The sequence below is a fragment of the Lactuca saligna genome, chromosome 1, assembly GCF_052625555.1.
Source record: "Lactuca saligna cultivar CGN05327 chromosome 1, ASM5262555v1, whole genome shotgun sequence".
NCBI classification, from domain to species: domain Eukaryota; kingdom Viridiplantae; phylum Streptophyta; class Magnoliopsida; order Asterales; family Asteraceae; genus Lactuca; species Lactuca saligna.
In genome coordinates, this window is record NC_136417.1 from 57,723,728 (window position 1) to 57,728,376 (window position 4,649).

At 35.5% G+C, this 4,649-nt stretch overlaps 1 non-coding gene across 1 annotated transcript; it reads left to right on the forward strand.

Moving 5' to 3' along the window:
• Nucleotides 1-2,736: 2,736 nt before the first annotated feature.
• TRNAM-CAU (transfer RNA methionine (anticodon CAU)) lies at nucleotides 2,737-2,808 on the forward strand. Its single transcript has one exon. It is a non-coding gene; the product is annotated as a tRNA-Met (tRNA).
• The last annotated feature ends 1,841 nt before the right edge of the window (nucleotides 2,809-4,649 follow it).

Consider the following 4,649-nt stretch of genomic DNA (forward strand, 5'->3'; position numbering starts at 1 on the left):
ATTTTTGTCGTGGAGACCGCCGGAACAATAGCCGCCAGCCACCTAAGGACCACCGACAACAGTCGCGTCAAGGAAGCCAACAGCAACAGCAACCGTGGACTTTAGTCTCATTGTCAAGACATTCTTCTTCTGCCCAGTCGTTTGACTGGGTCTTCATACCATCGCCAATGCATGTACGTGAGTCCAACATGTCCACTTCAAACTAATGCGCCAATCTTGTAGCAGCCCGACAACAAAATGGAATATTAGGCCCATCTCCTTCATTTGCTCCTCAAGTACACATGATAGCCTCTTCTTTACCCAATTTCATAGAACAACAACCTTCAACTTTTCTATCTCCTTGGGATTGGTTTCAGCAATATCAAACAACTACCCTCCCACAAATTTTTTCATCTATGTTTTGTTACGAACCGGGTCAAAATGAATAGATTATAGATACGGTAGCAACCGATCACCTTCATGCAAATGAAGGTATACTCGAAATTGTTAGTCATAATCATAATTCTCATTTGGAGTTTAGTTTGTAACCGATCCCATATGTTTACATATTGTAAAGTTATTATCTTTATCGATGCATTACATAGATATCAAATGAAATTGAGTTGCTGATACTTTTTTGTCAATCAATGGAATTTCATTCAAGATTTATGTAAAAAAGTGGGTTTTCCTTGTTAAAACAATAGTCTATATATCTTCTCATGTTTTTCTAATAACAAACCTACTAATAAAACTACTGTATTCTTTTGTAAATAAAGAGGAAATTTCGCATTGCTAAAAGGTGTTATAAACTTCGATAACTTTAAAAAAAGTATGTGTCAATGTATGTGTATACTGTTAGTTAAAAAAGAGTAATTAGAAAACGTTATTGTCTTATTTCATTTGTTCAATATGTTACCCAGAAATCAGAGTGGCGCAACGGAAGCGTGGTGGGCCCATAACCCACAGATCCCAGGATCGAAACCTGGCTCTGATATAGATGCTTTCAAATTGCACTATTAATGTTTTTATTTGCACTTGCACTTTTGGTTTTTGTACAACTTTGATTTTTATTTATCGTTTATTCTTTGTTTCCTCTTTACCCTATACAATTAACCGCTTTATCAAGCTCTAATTAAAAACAAAAACATAGAAAAACGTTGTTTTTATGAAAAAATGATAATATTTTCCCTTTAAGTTAGATAATTTTATAAAAAAAATACTTACTTTCGAAATGATTTTTAACAAGTATAAACTAGAATAAATGAGAATGTGATTTTGCTACATTATTAATTTGGTAATCGATATTTAGAGAGCTCTAAGAAATATACTAGCCTTTGATGCTCCCAATCCTCCCTCCACCGATCCTCAATGGAAAAAGGTTGATATCATCGTCCGGAGCTGGGTTTACATGACAGTTTCTCAAAACATTGTCAACAATATCTTCAAAACAAAAGTTTCCACTTGTCAACTTTGGCTCAAAGTCCAGAAGCTTTTCTATTACGATAAAAACTCAAGAATCATGCAATTTGATAGTGAAATCTGTACAATCTCCATAGGCAATCTCTCGGTTCAAGCCTATTGGATTAAAATATAGAGTATTGTGGAGCTTCTCGAGAACATGGAAATAAACTCTAGAATATCCAGTAAGCATCTTGTGATTTAAACCACTAACAGTCTCTCTTCTCGGTTCGACAACATTGCCACCATGATTCGTCATCACAATCCGTTCCCAACATTTTCTGAAACTTTGTCCATGCTAGCCTTGAAGCAGAGCCACTTCAGTCAAATTTGGATTCCATCGGTACCATCTCATCCCAAAAACTATTCTTCTACTACTATTCTTTATGCTAGTAAAAATAATAATTTTTTTCGTGGAGACCGTCGGAACAATAGCCGCCAGCCACCTAAGGACCACCAGTAATAGTCGCGTCAAGGAAGCCAACAACAACTGTGGACTTTAGTCTCATTTTCAAGAAATTCTTCTTCTGCCTAGCCATTTGGGTGGGCCTTCATATCATCGCCAGTGCATGTACGTGAGTCCAACATGTCCACTTAAAACTCATGGGCCAATCTTGTAGCAGCCCGACAACAAAATGGAATATTAGGCCCAAATCCTTGATTTGCTCCTCAAGTACACGTGATAGCCTCTTCTTTACCAAATTTCATAGAACAACAACCTTCAACTTTTATATCTCCTTGGGATTGGTTTCGGCAACATCAAACAACTACCCCCCCAGAATGATTTCATCTATGTTTTGTTACGAACCGGGTCAAAATGAATAGATTATAGATACGGTAGCAACCGATCACCTTCATGCAAATGAAGGTATACTCGAAATCCTTAGTCATAATCATAATTCTCGTTTGGAGTTTAGTTTGTAACCGATCCCATATGTTTTCATATTGTAAAGTTATTATCTTTCTCGATGCATTACATAGATATCAAATGAAATTGAGTTGCTGATACTTTTTTGTCAATCAATGGAATTTCATTCAAGATTTATGTAAAAAAGTGGGTTTTCCTTGTTAAAACAATAGTCTATATATCTTCTCATGTTTTTCTAATAACAAACCTACTAATAAAACTACTGTATTCTTTTGTAAATAAAGATGAAATTTCGCATTGCTAAAAGTTGTTATAAACTTCGATAACTTTAAAAAAAAGTATGTGTTAATGTACGTGTATACTGTTAGTTAAAAAAGAGTAATTAGAAAACGTTATTGTCTTATTTCATTTGTTCAATATGTTAACAAGAAATCAGAGTGGCGCAGTGGAAGCGTGGTGGGCCCATAACCCACAGGTCCCAGGATCGAAACCTGGCTCTGATATAGATGCTTTCAAATTGCACTATTAATATTTTTATTTGCATTTGCACTTTTGGTTTTTGTACAACTTTGATTTTTATTTCTTGTTTATTCTTTGTTTCCTCTTTACCCTATATAATTAACCGTTTATCAAGCTCTAATTAAAAACAAAAACATTGAAAAAACGTTGTATTTATGAAAAAATGATAATATTTTCCCTTTAAGTTAGATAATTTTATAAAAAAATACTTACTTTCCAAATGATTTTTAATAAGTATAAACTAGAATAAATAAGAATGTGATTTTGCTACATTTTCAATTTGGTAATCGATATTTAGAGAGCTCTAAGAAAGATTCTAGCTATTGATGCTGCCAATCTTCCCTCCATCAATCCACAATGGAAAAGGGTGGATGTCAGCGTCCGTACCTGGATTTACATGACACTTTCTCAAAACATTGTCGACAATATCATCAAAACAAATGTTTCCACTTGTCAACTTTGGCTCAAAGTCCATAAGCTTTTCTATGATGATAAAGACTCAAGAATCATGCAATTTGATAGTGAAATCAGTACAATCTCCATAGGCGATCTCTCTGTTCAATCCTATTGCATTAAAATATAGAATATTGTGGATCTTCTCGAGAACATGGAAATAAACTCTAGAATATCCAGTAAGCATGTTGTGATTTACACCATTAACAATCTCCCTTCTCGGTTCGACAACATTGCCACCATGATTCGTTATCACAATCTGTTCCCAACATTTTCTGAAACATTGTCCATGCTAGCCTTGAAACATAGCCACTTCAATAAAATTTGCATTCCATCGGTACCATCTCATCCCAAAGACTCTTCTTCTCCTACTATTCTTTATGCTGGTAGAAGTAATAACTTTTGTCGTGGATACCGCCGGAAATATAGCCGCCAGCCGCATAAGGACCACTGACAATAGTCGCATCAATGAAGCCAACAACAACAACCGTGGACTTTAGTCTCATTGTCAAGACATTCTTCTTCTTCCCATGGCTGGGTCTTCATACCATCATCAGTGCATGTACGTGAGTCCAACAGCTCCACTTCAAACTCTTGGGCCAATCGTGTAGCAACCCGACAACAAATTGGAGTATTAAGCCCATCTCCTTCATTTGCTCCTCAAGTACATGTGATAGTCTCCTCTTCACCCAATTTCATAGGACAACAACCTTCAACTTTTCTATCTCCTTGGGTTTGGTTTCAGCAACATCAAACAACTACCCTGCCACAAATGTTTTCATCTATGTTTCGTTACGAACCGGGTCAAAATGAATAGATTATGGATACGACAACAACCGGCCACCTTCATGCAAATGAAGGTATACTCGAAATCCTTAGTCATAATTGTCACACCCCCAAACCGGAACGGCAGAAACGTTCAGGGGCAGATGACTTCATGTGGTAACGTAACAAATGAATACATAGTAAAGAAAGCAATACAACCATCATATATATAATTGAAAGTTTACATTGTTTAAAAGAGTACATGTTCAAAATCAATTAGAATATGATGTCAAAGTATAAATTAAACTGGCACCGCAGTGTCCCTTCTCCAAAACCTGTTTGTTTACATGTAATTACTGAATCCCTGGGACATACAAGTAGTTTTGGAAGAGTAGATCAGCAGTTAAGCTGGTGAGCTTCATAAGTATTTAATGATAATGTTTGTATAAAATGAAATGTTTTTGTTCTTGTTTGTTTGTTCCTAGAAAATCCTATATTTTCTGCTAGTATAAATGTAGCCTTCTTTCAAGACCAATGTTTGTTTCTAGTAAAAGTATGTACGTATAAAACTTCCAATACATCTGAAAAACCCCGTAAATCATTGTGT